Below are 11,982 nucleotides of genomic sequence, written 5' to 3'. Positions count from 1 at the left end.
CATTTCCAACGCCCCTCCCCCAAGTCCCTCCTCCCTACCTTTTATCTTAGCCTGCTTGGCACACTCTCCTCATTCCTGAAGAAGGGCTCATGCCCGAAACATTGATTGTCCTACACCTTATGTGTGCAGTAATGTGGAGAAAAGCCACATGTATCCACAAAATAGCCAACAGAAAAGTCAGGTTGCAAGGAGAAATTGCAAATATTGTCAATGCCATCACAGAAAACAACAGAATGCATGTCCAGCATGGAAAAACAGCATTTTAACTGCAAAAAGGTCAAACCATTCTTCATGTAATTCTTTAACTAGGAAACAGACAAACAAACCTATAAAGTTGATCGCCACAAAGATATCAACCAAAAATTCAGATGAATCAAGAGTGGTTTGATTTGAGAATGAGAGAAATGCCAGATGAAGATTTGATTAATTCAAATTACATCTTAGAGCAGGTTGTGAATCTCAAATCTCAATCAGAAAAATGAATTGTAACTGATGTGATGAAGACAGCAGAACGGAAACATCAAGCGAACATGTATTGCCAGACAGACAGGAAAGGTCCGACTGCAGGAGCACAACAGAATCTTGATGTTGAAACCACAAAACAAAAAGACTGCCTTGTCAGACAGAGTTAATGTAACTAAAGAAAGAAGTGTCGAAGGCAATAGCTTAAGTCAGCAGAGTCAGCTGAGAAAATGTTGATAGCAAATCAGACAGACTATTATTCCAAGAAAATGAAAAAGGTTCAGAAAAATCAGACAAACTCCACACTGCGTGCACTATCACAAGATACAAACATGAACATGAACACCGTGTGTGTAAAGAAATGAACAAAACTGGGACGAGGTAGAATAACAGTTGATAAAGAGTGAGAACGTTATCTGTATATAATTGTAAATCCAGGTAACTAAGCATGTACCTCATAATACACGTCTTCTGTTTTCATTAGCTGTTTGAAAAAACAAGCAGGGAATTTAGGATTGAAAAGCAATTATGTTGAAATGTCTGTCCATGTCTGCTGTAATCATGTTATCTGCACAATGAGGCATACACTTAAGGTAGACATCTTAAGTTCATAAAGTCCTTGTGTTAACACAATGTTGTGCTGAACATTAAGGACAATGTCCTAAATATTGACCTCTGCTTATGATCAAATTCCTTACAACTGGTACAGACCCTTCCATATGTGTATTATTATGGACCAGTCCAGATCCCCTCAAAATATTTCAAGAAAGTAGCCCAGACCATAAATTTGCTAATTGTTTTAAGCAGGTGTAATACAGATATTCCAGGAGAGAATCAGCTGGTCAAACAACTTAGTTTTAAACAAAACAAAATGTATTTACAAGATTACTGAATGAAACACAAACAACAGAAAATAGAATACCAAATAACTTATCCTCTCCGAAAACCCAACAGACTATCCCAACCTAATGATGCTGGTCCAAATACTTACAACAATCCCCATAAACACCCCTTGGCACATGTTTTTACAGGAACAAAGTTGGAGACAGAGTACCAGCCTAGAACTGCTTCTTTGGGTCCAGTAGCTTTTTCCACACTACTGCTAAAAACCAAACCACCAGAGAAAAGCTGAGCTGGGAGAACTGGCTACTGCCCTTTCATTGACAAGTGTTCATTTTTAAACTTGAAAGCTTTCTGCCTAAGGCAGTATCTGTTAGCTATTATAAAATTGGCCCTAAAACCCTTCAACTCCAGACTTTTCAGAGTCTGTTTTGTTTACGACCTCCCCGGAAAAAAAAACAAGGACTGCATAACCTCGTTAAAGGAATGGCTTCATCACAGTATGCAACAGTGGATTATGTTAACTTGCGATTATGTGAATGAAATCCCAATCCCTCAAAAACTAAGTAAACTCCTTCTGTACTGGCCAGTATGGCTTATATCAATATTCTAGAATACAACCCCTACACTGTGGAAACAGGGTCTTCGGCCCAACAAGTATCTTATATCTATGTAAAACTCTTCAAAAACGTTTTTCTTCAAAGTGTTGAGTTGAGTAGTCCTTTCCTTGTAACATGAAAAGATCACACACAATTTTCTGGCACAGTCAGAACTGATAGAGTTTTCTGTGGTTTAGTTTGTAGTACATTTTAAATAACATAAGTAACCTGCGCCCACGCAGGCAATTGTTCGCCGATATTTTCATGCTAATCTTTTACACATTTCTAAGTCCATGTGTCTTAGGGTATTAGATAAATATCTGAAAAGGAAAAAAAAGCATAACCATGCAGCAAATGCACAGGTGTGATGGGCTGAATGGACATCTTGTCTTGCATGATTTTGTTGGAAGCTTGTTCTATTGTCAATCGTTATGCTTGTTCTCGTGATGATATCACTATGAATAGTATTCCAAGTGCACACTTGTCTTCATTGAATTTCATTTCAACCTTTAACATCTTCAAGCAATTTCCTAAACCTGACATCAGGTTTTCCATTGGAGAAGCTCCAAGCTATTACATCAATCACCAATGTGTCAGTATTATCAGTCGGATTATAGAATATAAGAATATTTAGTTCTGGAACAAAAGCAAAATCAAAAATATAATTTAGCACATGTTATGAGCATATCAAAAGTATTTAAATTGCCCAATCCGACTTGTCAAACTATTTTAAAATACATTGCATTCCCTCATTGTCATACTGGATAAAAATCCCTAATAGCATAATAGGAGCACCTTCACTTCATGGAAGATAGCAATTCAAGAAGGCAGCATATCACCATCTTCTTCAGAGTAATTACAGAAGAGCATTAAATACCAGCAAAGGTCACAACCCTTGAATGACTAAAAATCCTGTAGTGGTTAGAACGAGGGAGGTGGAACCCAACGAGTATGAGATACCTGATTGGTATTGTTAACCTGGGCCAATCAGGGAGCCCTGGCTGACAGATATAAATAGTTGTCTTGTCCTCTGTTGAGAAGGGCACTGCTTGTCACTGGCCACTTGGGCATTTCCTTTCTTCCTGGTGGTGGAAATTTTGAATAAAGATTTGTGCACCTTGTGTCTTTCACTGTGTCTCACTCCTGCACACACACAACATGGGTGCTGGGGGATAAAAAATAAGCAGTACCGCAGTTAGGTGGTAATGTGGGGGTTAAAAATATATAAATAGGTGTCTCGTCCTCTGTTAAGAAGAGCACTGCTTGTTACTGGCAACTTGGGTGTTTCCTTTCTTCCTGGTGGTGGAAATTGAATAAAGATTCGTGCACCTTGTGTCTCTCACTGTGTCTCACACCTGCGCACACACACAACATGGGTGCTGGGGAAAAAATAAGCTCTACTGCAGTTAGGTGGTAGTGTGGAAAAATAAAATAAAACAAACAGGAGTGTCAGAGGTTCTGTTCACTCTGAGAGATGGCTCTGAAAAAGAAGAGAAAAAAAATAGGTATCTCGCACTCTGTCGAGAAGGACACTGCTTGCCACTGGCCACTCAGGTGTTTCCTTTCTTCCTGGAGGTGGAATATAAGTAGAGATTTAGATACTTGTTTTTCTTCACTGTGTCCGACACTTGCACACACACAACATGGGTGCTGGGTAAAAACAAGCGGTTAGGCGGTAGTGTGGGGGAAGAGAGAGAAAAAAATGGAAAGAAGAAGAAAGAAAAAATAAACTCATTAATAAATAAATAGGTGTCTCAGAGAGTCTCCTTCTTCTATGGACTGGATCTGAGCAAGCTAGTCAGTCCATGTATTGTAATTGTCTAAATAAAAGGTATCTTGGTAATGGGATACCTGCCTACTTGGAGTTATTTCAAGAAGGGACTTTACCACAAATGTGGTATGACCTTGCAGCAGAAGACCATGCTCTTTCACTTTGTTCTTTATCCCGTCTGAGATTTTCAAGGTATTTTTCTCCACACTTGAAAAGTTTGGATTTACTAATGGGGAAATTCGATAAGTACATGACGGGTAAAGGAATAGAGAATGTGTTGGTATGGTTAGATGAAGTAGCTTTAGTGGAGTATTTATACAGACATAGATCCATAGGGAGAATAGTGTTGTAAAGTCAAAATGACTTTTGATTAGGTCTGAGATACAAATAAATTCTAAAATTCTTCACTCTTTCAGACAACAACTCTACTTATTATTTAGCATCATTCATTTTCTTATGATTTCTACATTTTTAATTCTATCAAGCCTCATTTTAAATTGAACCTACCATGTAAATATTATAATTCCAGTAGGTATTACATGGATAATTTGTTGGTGTTAGCCAAGCATTCCACTATAAAATAGCTGAACCCTTCAAACTTGTTCATCAAAGAAGTACTTTTTGTTTGCAATTTAGATGTATGCTTTAATCTCGCTATAATGTGACATGTAAGTGTGGCTTGCTGTATTAGGGGTTTGAAAGGGTTAAAATCAAAGGTGTGCCATAAGCACCATTCAGTATAATGTCATAAATCCTTGTGAAGGAGTAAGACTTAGCATTCTGTTCCCTTTAATGATCTCCGTCCCAATGTCAATTCAATCAATGTAACTGTAACTAGTAGCTAACATGCAATAAGTACATTTTGATCAATACAAGAGCTATTTCTTGTTCGCTTGGTCAATACTTTTGCTCTACCTTCTTAGACAAAGCAGGTTCTGCAGATCCTTAAACTTAGAGAGGATGGTAACAACAAGTTGACCCCATGGTGAAGTGCAGGCTATGTTTTATGATATGTCTATGTTTTCATTTAAATATAATCTAGAGGGGCCAATGTTACACTGGGGTGGACAAAGTCAGAAGTCACATGACACCAGGTTATAGTCTAACAGATTTATTTGAAATCACAAGCCTGATGAAGGAGCAGTGCTCCGAAAGCTTGTGATTTCAGATAAACCTGTTGACCAGTAGTCCTACATGATGTCTCTCACTTGCTGAATGTACATAGCTACGTCACATATTTTGGAGCTGTTTGCTTGTATCAGTGGTTACAACCTTGAATCAGGCTCGGATCCACAATTGAATGCCAAAACAACAGTCCAGAACATCAAACAGCCTGAACAAAACTGAGATTGACGAGGGTTAGAGAGGAAATGCATCAGTGGCACATTGAAAGTGGCACATCAGAAGATCGTAAAAGCATTTTATTTTCTCACATTAACTAATCACTTAATTATGCATCAAACCATCAAAAATCATTGACTTTAACAGTGCACAAATCTTGTTTTCACTTCATTTGGATGCAACTGGGTGCATGTGACTCAAGTGATTGGAGCCCATCATTTTCCTGGCTCTTTTCAGTTTGATTCAACTTTGATCTAACAGCTTGATCTAACCATTTTCCACTAGCTAAGTATAAGCTGGGTGAAGGTCAATGGTGCACTAAATAAATTGATCTAGATATTTTTAAATGCATTGCTCAAAGCAAGTACAGCTGCCCCCATTCGATCAAATGGAATCACATGCATACCTCGGTCTCTGGGTTTGAGAACAGGATTGATTTTTTTTCACCTGGTGCTCAGTACAAGAACATCTTGTGCAGTCTGATTAAATTCCAGTTCGCTGGTCAAAATGGATCCAACCATTTCTCCCAATTTTAAAGTGCAAGCCAAATGGATGGTAGTTTTTTTTTTAAATGGATACCATGCAGCTTTGGTAGGAAGGATTGCCTCTGAATCGAACTACAATTATGATTGAAACACAAATGTTTTGATGCAGCAAATCATTTGCCTGTAGCATTAATCTAAATAAAAAGTCCTGAGGGCATGGATTATACAGGAACCACTGCCAAGTTTCACTGGAGTGATGCACACCGACACTCTATTTAATTCAGAGATTTTTTCATGTGTCATCTGAAGATGTAAGTGATTCCGTGTAAGTAGGGCACAGAGGGCACTACCCATCTTATCCTGGTGTTTGGACAACTCATTTAAAGTCTCCTAAATCAATTCCTTCTGTGCAGTGTTGACCTTGCCTGTGTTTGCTTTGCGACAAACAGTTGAGCAATTTGGTCACGCTTGAGGTCAAGTTGCAAATATGTCGTACCTCATGAAGCACCTGCAGAAATATTACCATCTTATTTTATACAGCCGGTAATTGGAAAATGAATAATCTGTGGTGCTGTGATATACAAACAATGCTACTGCAAGGCGTTACTTGTTTGCACTTTATATGAAAATTGCAGCCAATTTTGCTCCTCACAAAATTATTTATAATTGTCATTCCTTTTGTGTTAATTTTTTTATAAATGCATACCCTGATTGAGCGAAAACCAGCTGCCACTCCTCCATGTGGAATAGAAATCCTAATCCATGCATCAGAGAGTCAAATCTATGTTCTCATAGAATCCCTACAGTGTGGATGTAGGCCATTCAGCCCACACCAACCTTCCAAAGAGCGTCCAACTCAGACCCATCCCCCTATCCCTGTAACCTTGCAATTCCCATGGCTAATCCACCTGGCCTGCATATCCCCAGACACTTAGGGGCAATTTAGCATGGCCAATCCACCTAACCTGCACATCTTTGGATTGTGGGAGGAAACCAGGAGGAGGCAGACATGAGGAGAATGTGCAAACTCCAAACAAGCTGTCACCTGAGGCTGGGGAATTAAACGCAGGTCCCCTGGTGCTGTGAGACAGTAGTACTAACCACTAAGCCATCGTGACACTCCATATTCTTGAACATTTGACCGAATTAAAGTGGACTTGCTTGTTTTATTCCCCCTTCTCTCCCCTGAATTGTGATTGTGATATCAGGGAATGAGCAGTGACCAGTCTTTGCTGTACTTCATTAAGGTGGTCCTTCTTCAAGTTGAGATCACGTTCAGCAGTCTACTTAATTGTCTGGGTACTATAACTGAGTGTGATTCTCTCCTTATTGGGCACACCCTCAAAAGGGCTCAGACACCCCTTTGCACAAATGACTAAAATCTATGTCACTGACACAAGAAGACAAATGGAATTTCAGTCATTACCTCAAGAGGGTTGGTATTCAAAGGGAGTAAATACTGTTTCCGTCACACAAAACCTCGGTAAAACTCTCATCTATTGCAGTCAGCTTTAAGGGAAAAAAATCTTGAAAATTTTCAGTGCATATTTCTCAAAGTTATAGCAATTTAAGTTATGAAATCAAGTTACATGAGCTTTACTTATATTTTTTTTAAAATTTCAAAGCTTGAGAAGAAATTGAACTGAGAACATTAACATGAATAAGGTACGAGGAAACAATTTCCTCTGCTATAAAATTCTTCAGAGCATAATTTTCAGGTTCGATTCCAGCCGCGGGCGACTGTCTGTGCGGAGTTTGCACATTCTCCCCGTGTCTGCGTGGGCTTCCTCCGAGTGTTCCGGTTTCTTCCCACAGTCCAAAAATGTGCAGGTCATGCTAAATTGGTCATGCTAAATTGTCCATAGTGTTAGGTGCGTAAGTCAGAGGAAAGTGGGTCTGGGTGGGTTACTCTTCAGAGGGTCGGTGTGGACTGGTTGGGCCAAAGGGCCTGTTTCCACACTGTAGGGAATCTAATCTAATCTAATCTAATGAATTAGGAGGCAGTTTTGCACTCAAAAGATGGAAGTTCTGGAACTCTCAATCCCAACTGAATTAAGACTAAGATCAATGGACTTTTGTTAGTTAAGGATATCAAGGGAGTTGGAATAAAGAAAGACAATGTTAGATGTGGAACAGATCAGTAATGATTTAATTGAATGTTGGAATAGGTTCTAGGGGCTGAATGGTCTTTTCGCTCTGTTTCAAACACTTTTGCAAGCACAAATCACAGCTTTTTTTTAGGGAAGAGGGGTTTGGTTGGCATTTCTGGTCTTAAGTAACCTGCAGTGCTGAAGCTGTTTGAAACAATTCTGCTTTATACAGCTCTTCAATACGGACTGTGACTGGTAAATGGCTTTTGATACCCAACTCAATCCAAAAAAACCTACCTCTGAATGTTACGAAGATACAGCAGCCCATTGCACACAAAAGTTGCCATTCTTCTTGACTGTACAGTGTTACTTGTCTTCAAAAGTTTGCAAATTGCTAATTTTGTGTCTGTGATTTCACTGAAAATTTTCAATAGATGTTTTTTCCTTAAAACTGACTGCAATAGATGAGAGTTTTATTAAGGTTTTGTATTACTTACTCTCTTTGAAACATTATTTACTCTGTTTGAATACTAACCCTCTTGAGGTAATGGCTAAAATTCCATTTGTCTTTAATCCGAAAGAAATGTTCCCAAGAAACATTAGGTTTAATGATTTTGTAGATGTCATCCCAAATCAAATAAGAATCACTTGCCTGTCACAACCTAACAAATTGACTCTCAATTTTCATTAACTACTCTGAACACTTCCCTTATCTATTTATTTCCATATTGTCACATGTTGAAGATCAATTCCACATATTTAAATCTAGCAATTTAATTTGTTTTCCCATAAACCCAGTACTTAGGAAGAAAAAGCAGGTCCTCAAGATTCAAAATCATAACTACATTAAAATATGTTAAGTATTAACAATAAAGTCCTATTTGTGGATATCTAAGTGTAGGAGAGCCAACAGGTTATGGCATGGGAATGGTGAATTGTGCATTCCCTAATTAACATGATTATGTAGCAAAACTAAGGATTCATCAAAAGCCAAGGGTGAGAAATAAGGCCTTCATGTTATGCCCCACAGGGATGCTATACTTTGAATGTTAAATAAAGTAGAGGAGTCAAGTTTGATCCACCATTGATTCACCACCTTTGGAACATCGCACAAGGGTAGGTGAAATAACTGGATAACTGAAATGACAAGTAAAGTTACAAAATGCATGTATTGATGCCCTGGATCAGATTGCATAGAATATGTTGCAAAATAAGATGCACACAATTAGTGGACCTTTGCACAAATGATCTTATTTATCTGCTAGAATCTATGTCAGAAGTGGTGGTCTAAAATTCATTTTTTTGTCAGATTTGTTATGTTTTACGGAGGGTTTCATTTTGAGATGTTGTCTCATTGCATCTTATCAGATTCACTTCATTAATTATCTACCACTATCTCCTACAATGACCACCAACTGGCCTCCAAAAGACATGACCCACTATCACGAGTTTCTATACATACAGACAAAGAAGGACACCACTTTGACTGGGACAACACACACATCCTGGGACAGGCGAAACAAAGACATGCACAAGAATTCTTAGAGGCATGGCATTCTAACCAGAACTCCATCGTAAATGCATTGATTTAGATCCTATCTACCTTCCCTTGAAAAAAAGAACCAGAAATGGTATTACCCACCTTAAGAAACCAAGACGTATAAATAGAGAGGTGGAACATACCACCAGCGCTCACCTGAGACTCTCACTGATGATGTTACCTAGTCATGGTGATGAAACGTCTGAAAAAAAACCTTCAAGCTAAGTGATTAAATTTACATACTTATCATCAACTTGAGCTACAACTCTTCTCAAAAACCTCCTACAATGTCCCTTTCATCTAATTAAAGCCCCAGTCTAACACTTGCTGTGCCCAGAACAACTCGGCTCTCCTGGAATGATCTGGAATTGATGGCGCTGGTATACCTTCAAATGGATGAGTAAATCATACAAGCACTGCCAGTCAGGAGCTGACAGGTGCACTTCCTAGCATTTGCCCATGACAGATAAGAGAGAAGAGAAAATTGGCATGTGGGCAGGGACCTGGGGTTTGGGGTGGTGCAGAGGCAGGACATTCACTTCTCCTCTGCTGTCTCTCCCAAATCAGCAGAGAAGTCCATACCATCAGACCATTCCAGCCTAGTCTGAGTTGATCACCTAGATCAGTGCAGTCTTAGAATTTGAGCAGAGCAGTCCTGGTGGAAGTCCTTGAAAAAGGATAGCTGTATAGATCTGTGCTGTTTAAAAGGGAAGGATATATAGTCAACTTGATTATCTTTGCGATATCCAGTGGACTTGATGGGCTGAATGACCTCTTTCACTATAGTAGGGAGTCTAGAACAGAAGTGTTGGAATAAAACACTGAAGAGTTTACTTAAAGCTGATTACACTTAAGCCCGTGTGTGATAGCTTCAAAATAAATCTAACTGTAATTCTAGTCTTTAATGGCATGATGGCTCAGTGGAGGAAGGATGGGAGGAACAACACAGTGGCTCAGTGGGGTTGGTATGGTGGCTCAGTGCTTAGCATTGCTGCCTCAAAGGGCCAGGGTGCCAGGTTCGATTCCACCCACAGGTGACTGTCGGTGTGGAGCATTCTGTCCATGTCAGTGTGGGTTTCCTTCGGTGCTCTGGTTTCCTCCCTGAGATGTGTGCGTTATAGAGTCATAGAGATATACGGCATGGAAATAGACCCTTTGGTCCAACCTGTCCATGCTAACCAGATATCCCAACCCAATCTAGTCCCACCTGCCAACACCTGACCCATATCCCTCCAAACACTTCCTATTCATATACCCATCCAAATGCCTCTTAAATGTTGCAATTGTACCAGCCTCCAACACTTCCTCTGGCAGCTCATTCCATACCCGTACCACCCTCTGTGTGAAAAAGTTGCCCGTTAGGTCTCTTTTATATCTTTACCCTCTCACCCTTTAGTTCTGAACTTCCCGACCCCAGGGAAAATACTTTGTCTATTTACTCTATCCATGCCCCTCATAATATTGTAAACCTCTATAAGGTCTCCCCTCAGCTTCCGATGCTACAGGGAAAACAGCCCCAGCCTGTTCAGCCTCTCCCTTTGGCTCAAATCCTCCAACCCTGGCAACATCCTTGTAAATCTTTTCTGAACCCTTTCAAGTTTCACAGCATTTTTCCAATAGGAAGGAGACCAGAATTGCACGCAATATTCCAACAGTGGTCTAACCAATGTCCTGTACAGCCACAACATGATCTCCCAACTCCTGTACTCAATACTCTGACCAATAAAGGAAAGCATACCCAATGCCTTCTTCACTATCCTATCTACCTGCGACTCCACTTTCAAGGAGCTATGAAACTGCACTCCAAGGTCTCTTTGTTCAGCAACACTCCCCAGGACCTTACCTTGGCAATGCTGAATTATCCACAGTGTCCAGGGGATGTGTAAACTAGGTGGATTAACCATGGGAAATGCAAGATTACAGAATGGGGTGGGTCTGGGTGGGATGCTTTTTGGAGGGTCAGTGTGGACTCAATGGGACAAATGACTGCTTCCACACTGTAGGGATTCTTTGATTCTTAACTTAAACTTACTGAGATATTTGATTATGGGACTGTGGAATGAAGATTGCATGAGGAATGTTTTGATTACATTATCAGGGCTATATTTTGGGTCAAAAGCTGGTCTGTTTCTTTTCAATTTATAAACAAGTGCTTTGGCATTGATAGGATTATATCATTCCTGTGTGTTTAAACTTGAATTTGCATTATAAGTGGATGATTTGGTTTATTTATATTTTATCTTGGTTTCTTTTATTAATACATTTCTTTTTCACCATTATAACAAAATTTGCAAGATTGCACACCTCTATTTCAGCAAGAGAACAATTTGTTAAAACCAAAACAAGTCAAAAGATGATCTATCAATTCAGACTCTTGTCAGGGATCGGACGAGTCTGGTAATTATAGCCTGGGATCATAACAATAGACTCACAGAAAAGAGCAGTGGGAATGGGGCATTTGACTCATTAAACTCATTTTGCCATTCGTTTAGATCATTGCTGACCTTCAACTTCAACATATTTACAACATTTCTCCACTTCGTTTGATTTCTTTAATAATTATTGTTTTTTTCAAATATTCCCACTGCATCTGGTTCGACTCAGATAATTGACTGGCAAAAAGCCAAACGTGGAAGTCCAGGCTGCCAAGTGCAATGATTCCACTCCTCAGCTCCATTATACTGCTGGCAGTGTCCATCACTTCGGGTAATATTCCCATTGCTGGATAGCTTCAGGGTGGCAAACCCCCCAAAGGTGAGACATCCATCTTGAAACTTCTGAGGGCCCAGTTAAGCAAGGTGGCAGTGGGATAGGTAAGAACACAAAGATGAATGTAGATGCTGTCTAAGTTGTG

Source organism: Chiloscyllium plagiosum, chromosome 17 (assembly GCF_004010195.1).
Source record: "Chiloscyllium plagiosum isolate BGI_BamShark_2017 chromosome 17, ASM401019v2, whole genome shotgun sequence".
Classification (NCBI taxonomy): domain Eukaryota; kingdom Metazoa; phylum Chordata; class Chondrichthyes; order Orectolobiformes; family Hemiscylliidae; genus Chiloscyllium; species Chiloscyllium plagiosum.
This window is presented reverse-complemented; position numbering follows the sequence as displayed.